Consider the following 9,393-nt stretch of genomic DNA (forward strand, 5'->3'; position numbering starts at 1 on the left):
TAACCAGCGGATGCTGCATTAGTCATCCAAGACCAGGCTGCACCAGGCTGGATCATGACTTCTCCCCAGGTCTCCATTTAGAGATCACATCTGGAGAAGCGGAACAATGACTAACCAAAAACAACTACAAAGAGATCTGTCCAAGAAGAATCACAGGGAGGTTGATGTGGGGTGGGGGGGGTCAGTTGCTTTTTGTTGCCGCTGTTGCTTTGCTTTCACTACCTCAGGGATTATAAAAAAGAAATATCCCAGCAGTGGATTCACACAGAGCTGTATAATTCACACCCCCGATGAAACAGCATTCTTGCTCCAGCAACCATGAGATGGCCCAGGCGTAAGAGATTGAGGTTATCACCTGTGAGTAACCGTGCAACAGTCACTCGAGCGAAACACACAGCATTGCAAAACTGAGTACAGACGAGCTCAATTGTGAAACCTTGTTTTTTGATTTTTTTTACATCAGAGGGCAACGGGACATTATTGTGTTGCATCTCTTGGTGTGAATTGCAGGATGAGAAAGAGATGAGAGAGCAACGGAAATGCTTAAACAAACACAGAGCCCTGCGCACACCGCAAAGAGCAACTTCACTCCATCCACCATTATAACGCTTCTTTTGTTATATGATTGGTTATATACCATACATATATAATTATAGTATTCTGCTGGACAATATATACAGATTTTTTAAATGATAAAAATACCCTAATAGGACTGTGACAACGTTTTGGAACAGAACCACTTTAGGGCTTTGCAAGGACAAGCCAGTTAATTAGGAAGAATTCCCTTTTAGGGGAGGGGAGGGGCTGAGACGGGGAGGGGAGGGGCTGAGAAGGGGAGGGGCTGAGACGGGGAGGGGCTGAGACGGGGAGGGGGGGGGGCAAGATGACAAACAGAAAATTCTAAGAGGAAGGCCAGTGAGAGAGAAAAAAAATACAATAAGCTCCAGGATAGATGCTTCAGCTACAACAGGAGAAGAAAACAAGCATCTCAGGCCTTCGGCTCCGGAGTTTATGCTGGGGGGTGTGTGATGTAAAACAGACCACACCAATATGCACAAATTACAGGGAACAGGGCACAGGTGGAACAAATTTGTATGGCTACTCCTGGTCATGTGACCTCACCCCCCCCCCATCCTGATGCCCCCCTTCCCTCCCATTGGACCCTTATCAGCTGCAGTCCCTTAACCTTTCCTCCCTGCATGTATCCACATTATAACTTGGTGACGGAGTCCGTTTGCTGACCCTGTGCTCTCTGGTCTTTGCTTCGTTTCGTAACTCGTTGTTTTCCTCCTTAATGTGCAGTCTGCATGCCAGTGTTACCCAATTCAATGTGGCCCTTTGTTAATTAAGGGGGGGGGGTGGCAGTGGCAGGGCGTTGTCTTCATCTCGGCCGGCAAGTGGAAGACGTACTTCCTCCTTCCATCCCCATGGTCCCCCACCGCTTTCTTCGGTCTGTAATTGATTTGTTTTGCTACACAATTCACCCCGGCTGTGACAGCAATGCTAATTGGCACGGTAGCCTAGCAGCCGGAGTCAAAAGGGCTAATGCGTGGTCCCCAGTTGCCCCGCAGACTGTGGATTGGGTAGCAGGGCTGAAAGGTAAAGGGGCCCACTCATCCTTGGCAGAGGTGCGCCGCCTGCTGGCGAATAGGACTCCAGTGTGGGAGAGCTGAGGGCGGGATTCCCTGTTTGCCAGACATCAATTATTATTATTTTTTTTTTATTATAGATTTGCCTGCATAACAGCTTTTCACCAGCAGAGGGCCTGTAAGTCTGCACATTGGGCAGTGACAGGCCTCTGCAGATTGCTCTGTGCAGACAGGTAGAATGGCACTGCTATGAGAGCAGATGAGGGACCTGGGGGGTTTTGTTTGTTTTTTTTTTTTAATATTAGCTGCATGTTTTGACTACCCACCTGTCAGAACTGTCATTGCATTGAAAAGCAGGGACTGCGCTCACGTGCGCACGAGGGCCTGCATGAGCAGGAACACATGCACTTGTTAGGTAACGGGTCGGGGTTCAGCCCGCAGGCGGCTCGGCTTCCAGGCCACCCACAGTTTGCCTTTACTTCTGCAATCTTCAGAAACTCGAAACCGTGTTAATCCGTATCAACTGACTGACCCAGTCCTGCTCTGAAGTGCTGGCACCTCTCCCAGCCTATTCTGTGCCCCATAGTTGACCAGTAGCATTATGAAATGTCTGTGTGTATACCAACGTCTCACTCTGCAATCTTCCCCAAGCACGGGGGGGTACTGAATTTTAAAGGCTACCTGAGGATGCGGAAAGCCCACTTTGAGTAACCCTGGGTGACACAAGGAATCTCACAACCCCAAAATGGAAACCCGGCAGTCTTTTTACCGGGACGAAAACCCAGATCAGTGAATTGGATCATCTCCGACAGAATTTCTATAAAGGTGCAATACGGCCGGACATTCTCTGTGCCGGTTTGACTCTGAACACCATTGGAAGATACCCTGCGATGCAGCAGCTAAACGTAACCTCCCCCGGGGGAGATGTGGACTGCCCTCTAAGGGGAATGCAGTGGGTGCATGAGAGGTGGGAGTATAATCTTAGTATTTGGATGCCATAAAACGATGTTGTCTCTGTGTACTTTCTCTGTAAGGCATCTTTGAGTTCTTGTAAAAGCGCTATAGAAATAAAATATATTATTATTATTATTATTATTATTATTATTATTGTCAAGTGGCCAGTAGTCAAGTCAAGTCAACTGGCTTTTTATTGTAGTTTCAACCGTATACAGTGATACAGTACATAGTGAAATGAGACACGTTCCTCCAGGACCACGGTGCTACATATGGTGCAAAACTACATCGGCACAGGACTACATAAAGTGCAAGTGTGCAAAATGTGCAAGTGTGCAAAAACAGCGCGACACGAGACAATAGATGCAATAGATGAAATAGAGGAGATGATAGTAGGTAACAGTGCAATGGGTTGTGCGAAAAGTTATTGAGGTAGTGGACTGCATGAAGGTGTGTGTGTGTATCAGGCCAGTCTCTGATTGTTCAGGAGTCTGACAGCTTGGGGGGGGAAACTGTTGCAACGAGGGCCCGAATGCTCTGGTACCTCTTGCCAGAAGGCAGGAGGGTGAAGAGCGTGTGAGGGGTGTGTGGGGTCCCCACGATGCTGGTGGCTTTGTGGATGCAGCGCATGCAATAAGTGTCTGTGACAGAGGGAAGAGAGGCTCCAATGATCTTCTCAGCTGTTCCCACTATCCGCTGTAGGGTCTTGCGATCCGATACGGTGCAGTTTCCATACAAGACAGTGATGTAGCTGTTCAGGATGCTCTCGATAGTCCCTCTGCAGAAGGTGGTGAGAATGGGTGGTGGGAGATGGGCTTTCCTGGTTATGCAGCTGCTGTTGAGAGACCAGGAGAGGTTCTCCGCCCGGTGAACACCGAAGAATTTGGTGCTCTTGACGACCTCCACAGATGATCCATTGATGTTCGGTGGACAGTGATCGCTCCGTGTTCTCCTGAAGTCGACAATCATCTCTTTTGTTTTGTCCACGTTCAGAGACAGATTGTTGACTTTACACAAGTCCGTTAGCTGTTGCACGTCCTCTCTGTATGCTGACTCATCGTTCTTGCTGATGAGACCACAGTAGTGTCATCGGCAAACTTGATGATGTGCACATATTCTAGTATTTGCACATATTCTAGTATTAAATTGTGTTTTTCTTCTGAGCAAATAAATACTTAATGCTGAAATCGCTTTAAACACAATTTTCTTTGGTGGTCTAAGACCTTTATGCAATACTGTAAATGACAGATTATGAACCTTTGCAATATAATATCATAGCCTGTATCACAACATCCCATCGTATTAGCTTGTGGAGGGTTAGTTGAAACCATATTAACATTCCGACATATTAATAGGAGCAATGCTACAGGGCATATTTGGGCCTTGGAAAACATTAGTGATCATTTCTATGTACCACATCCCTGTAAAATACTCCAACTTGACTAATAGGTAAAGGAACCACTTCGTTGTTTCTCGGTTTACCGAGATTTTTGCTGGAAAGTGCGATCATTTCCATCCGTATTGATCCAAGGCTCTGTTTTTCCTACATATCGTTCAGAGACAGCACTTCCTCTAAAACACAGGTCTGATAACCAGTGAAAATAAACAAGACTTGTTTTTAACCCACATTTTCCACACCAACAGCAGAGCAGGTGTGCGGCACTGCACAAGTTCTGGTGCCCTGAGTTTTCTTCTGTGTGGCTTCGCTTTTCACCATTTTCTCTTCACCATCACAACAACCGAAGTTTTGGCAAACTGTGCATCTGTCTTATTTATGCATTTGTGGCTTTACTTTTAACTGTGCAGTACTGTTTGCACATTACAGCGTTTTTGCACATTTGTATTTATTTCTTGTACACAGTTATGTAACTCTCTGTTCTGCCTGCTGAACTCAGGCAAACGGTTCCGCAGCCTTAAGACCGGAACTGAAAGGTCAAGGAGGAGCTTTTTCCCCCAGATCATAAGGCTCCTAAACCAGGACAAGTCTCAGTGCCCCTAAGTCTCCCACTAGACTCTACAGTGACTCTTCAGTCACTGTAACAGTGACATCACTCTGTGTACACTATGTTCGAGTGCCCATAATCCCTTGAGTACTGTTTACATTCAGTTCACACTGTCTAAATTGTTGGTACATTTCTCAGGTCTCTCGCACATTGCGCTTATATTGCACAGCAGAATCACTTTTACCTTATCACTTATGTATAGATTATGTACAGCTGGATGTATTTCATATATTTTTTATATCTTTATTTTGATATATTTTATTATTCTCTTATTATGCACAGCCGCTTGGAGTGACCAGGGTCACATTTTCATATTTCATGTTGTATGTGTGCAACTGTTTATGTGACTAATATACCTCATGAATCTGGAATCTTAAAAAGGAGAGTCGATCAAAGGTCAATCCCGTTTCTGTCATGGATCCGGGCGGATTTGGAGCGAGGAGGAGGCACAGTGCAGGCAGGAAGATGGACGACCCCTCTGGCGGCTCACTGGACAAACGGGCTTTATTAAAAAAAACAGAAAACAATGGGAATACTACAAAATAAAAAGGATAAGGGGGAGTCAAAAGCAAAAGGGGATCAACAGAGGGGTCAGGACAACAAGGCGCAGGCAGGCAACAAATAACACAGCATACTACACCCATCAATAACTCCAGAAAGAACAGAACAGGATCAGGAAATACAAGAGGTTAACAAGGATAATACAGGACAGGTGAAAACAATTAACCAATCGTAGAGGGTGCAGGACAACGAGTAATCAGGGTAGAATTCACAAGGACTGGCACAAGAAAACAGGTGAAACTAATAATTAACTCAGGGAACTACGGAATGAAACAGGGAACCTAAGAAACTAACAGAAACGGGGAAACTCTGAACTAAGGGGAATAACAGAGGTAAAACCACAATCGTGGGCACAAACGTACGTTTTAAGAGGAAAGGTATAAAGAGATGTTCTCTTTCTGGGGAAGTTGTTGTGTTTAGTGTGTTGGCATCACATGGCTTTGGGTCTGCTTGGGGAGTATATAGACCTTAAACCTAGAAACTGGTCCTCGGAAATGGCAGCATGATGACGATCTTTGTAAGAGGCGCCCGGCATATCTCTGAGTTGACAGGCATCGCTGATGAGCATCAACGCAGCACCGTCGCATTGTGCCAGCGCCCTTCAGGTCTACAAAGTCGCTTTGCTGTGCTCGCAAATCTCAACACAGAGAGCTGAATCAGAAATATAACAGAATTCCAAACAAAGTAAAGTTTCCTGACTGTCTCCAGCAGAGAGAGGAAGGAGATCGTGTATAACTGCTATGTTGAACCTGAAAAAAAAACATTTAAATGTCTGTCACAGCACAAGCTAAATACCAGCATGACCATTTATATTACATTATGTTGAGATATTTTATCGACAGTCTAAATGTGTTCTGGGTTTAGTGGTTTGATAGCCTTTTTATTCCAGTCATTTGCAGATTCGCATAATTCCACTACAGTTCTTCCATGGAACAAATTATTATTTTGTGCAAGAATCACTCTCAGGTTAGGAAGGCAAGAAGAGGCAAATGGAACCGGAATGGGAGAAAGGGACAGGAACTAGGGAAGGGGTGATGTGACCTTAACTCACTTAGCAGGAACAGTGATACACAGAAAAGACAGCAGTTGGGCAACAGACCGGAACCAGGATCAGCATCAGGACCTGATGGGATCAGTGTGGCGTGAGAAAATAAACTTCAGTCTTATAATCATGAGAAATGATGCTTTAGAATTTCCTTCTCTAGCTGAGCATCTTTTCCTTTTATGGTCTCAGGTCCATAAATACATTTTCTTTTGAAAAGTATCTATATTTAGCATTTTTCTTTCACCTAATGGGACATCGGCTCCTGACTAGAGATCCCCAGGCATCTCGGTCCTGGGCCAACCTCTCCAGTTCTCCTCAACCTCTCCGGTTCTTGGCTGACCTCTTTTATTCTTTCCCTGGAAATTCCATGTGAGAGCTTGTCTTGTGGTGTTTGAGCCCGATCTAGGGAGGTTGTGGTCTAGCCACCACCAGTGTCACCGGAGAATCTCTTCCTCTTCATGCCCTTGTTTTGTTTGCTGCGACAGTTCTTGGTTGCTGAAGGTGGCAAATCTAGAAGATCCTTCTCAGATAGGTGTTGATAAAAAAATGCATCTTCTTGGTGGTGGTAACAGTGGTCCTCCATGTCTCAGGGCCATGTAGTAGGACTGTCTTCACGTTGGCGTTGAAAACCCGTATCTTGGAGGAACGAAGTCATATTCTGCTCAGTGGCAACAGGTTTTTTTGCGCACTCTGGTGCAAAGACATGCAATGTGGTGGGTCAGTCACTCTAAGTTGCTCATAGTGTAGCTTCTGGAGTAGCTTATAGGGTGTCCTCTGCCTTTCTGGGATGAGCACCAAGCTCAGCAGGAATCTCTACTGGAGAAGAAGACATGAAAAATAGATGCATCTACTGCTGTTTTTCTACAGACGTGTCCCTTGTAATCCCTGTATTTGCCAGTTTTTTCTTTATCGCATATAGTCCTCCCAGTGCTTAAGTTGCAAGTGCAGCTGGATCATTTTGACCTAATTTCAGTTGAACCGTCATAAAGAAACAGGTAAAATGAAAGAAGAGAGAAGAATGTCGGAAGGAAAAGCGACCCTTTCTCACGGTAGACAGCTTTGACCCACAGGAAGTAGAGATCAGTCTGATTATTTTGCAGTGTGTTTCGGTTTGAATTAGTCACACTTAAAGGGCCAGTTTGCTTATTATGTTTTGTTTTATTTAATAATTATCTTCCAAATGTTTTTGCTTTTGTCAATATCATGTTCGTGTAAGTGGATGGTGTGTTGTGAGGTGTGTGAGTGTGCCCTGCGATGGGTTGACACCCCATTCTGGGTTGTTCACTGCCTTGCGCAAGTAGCCTGCAGTATAGGCTCCGGACCACCCGCATCCCTGAATAGGATAAGCAGTTACAGAAAATGGATGAATCTCATGTTCCCTCTTATGATCACTCAGGATGAATAAGATTCCGTGGTAACTCCTTTACTGAGAGCAGAATCCCCCCCTCCCCCCAACCTGAATGGATCGATCCACTGCCTCTTCACACTTGGCAATGCATCACTCAAAAGCCCATCAACTGCAAATTGCACGGATGTCACTTCTAGCCCATCATAATGTCTACCCCTCCAGCTCTGGCTACGCCTCGATATCCTGTCTATTAAAATTACAAACAGATGTGGAGACGAGACACACCCTTGCGGAGGTCGGCACCCTCTCTAATCAGCTTTGATTGTGTGCCAAGGATGCAGTCATAACTCATAGTGCATTGATACATTGACTGAATAGCATGCCACTCTCCTCACTACCTCATTTCCTGTAGCACCTCCCACAGTGTGTACCGGGGCATATGGTCATATGCCTTCTCAAAGTCCATAGACCACATGTAGATTGTGTTAGCGTAGCTAGCATAACACATCAGTTTGAGGGTAAAGAGTTGTTCCACTGTTCTACGGCCCGACCAGAATCCGCATTGTTAATCCTGAGTCTTCGGTGTGGCCTCCAGGGTTGTTTTTTTTTTTTAAATAGGAACCATGACCTTTGTTTGCCAGAGGTACTTTACCCACTTTCCGCGCATAATTATGTCACCCCAAAAATATTCAGTGATTCCAGCATCTCCAGATGGATCTACTCCTGAAGCCATCCCATTACAGAGGTTCTATGACTAACTGAAGGTGCAGTGATAGACTCTGATCCAGCAGTGAGAGTCAGATGAGGCCCATGGTTAGCTAGCTCTGCCAAACCCCCCATCCTCACCTATGGTCATGAGCTGTGGGTGATGACCGGAAAAACATGATCGTGAGTACAAGCGGCGGAAATGAGGATTCTTCACAGAGCTGCTGGCCTCGGTCAGTGCATCAGGATGAGGAGTCAGTTGAGGCGGTTCCGGCATCTCATACAGATCTCATGTGGTCCCTAGGGAGCTGTTCCGGAAACATCTCACTGGGGCAGACCCAGAAAATACTGGAGGGATCATGTCTTCCAACTGGCTTGTGATGGCTGGGGACTCTAGGGGAGATTCTAAAGAAAAAGAGGTTTGATCTGACCTTTACATCATCGCACCACAGAAGAAGAAAACAGGATATTTTCATCTATCAATACTCAGTGAATAAAAATAACAGCGATAACAAGCCAAGTCAGAAAGCACCTTGTGCAAGAGTTTTGGACGGAAAAGCAACGTCAGTGTGACAGGATTATCCAGCAGAGCGGTGGAGTGACTCCTGCTTTTCTCACCTCTGTGAATCACTGGGGGGTGAACCTCTGGGAAGTTTTGTGGAGCTACTCTTAGTGAATCACCAAACTCAATCACTAACATTTTTGAGATTTTGCCATTTAAGGGTAATAATGTCTCTTGGCACATCATTTGCGTTTTACAAGAATGGATGTGAATGTGTCCAAACACTATTACCCTGCGCAGTCAGTTTTGCCTGTATTCACCTGTAAAATAGAATTTCACAGCCATTTGTACTTCTCCACAAAAATCTAGCCTAAGGGTGATGAATCATCAACTTTCAACACAGCACAAATCATTCCAGCTCATTTCAGGAGTGGGTTAACTTCAAGGGACATGCCTCTCCTTTAATTTCACCAAAGGTGAATGTAATGAGCTGACCAGACTTCTGATGGTTGAATAGTATCTTCCAGTGAGGTCTAGCAGGCAGCATCCTCATCAGCGTGGCTCATTAAGATAAATAATTCAGTGTAAGGAAAAGGTGCCTCAGGTTCAACCTCCAAATCCAGGGGAGTCCCCCATATGCCCAGATTAATTTGTCATTTGTTCAAATGATAAATAAAAAACAAAAA

This window comes from Paramormyrops kingsleyae, chromosome 10, assembly GCF_048594095.1.
Source record: "Paramormyrops kingsleyae isolate MSU_618 chromosome 10, PKINGS_0.4, whole genome shotgun sequence".
Classification (NCBI taxonomy): domain Eukaryota; kingdom Metazoa; phylum Chordata; class Actinopteri; order Osteoglossiformes; family Mormyridae; genus Paramormyrops; species Paramormyrops kingsleyae.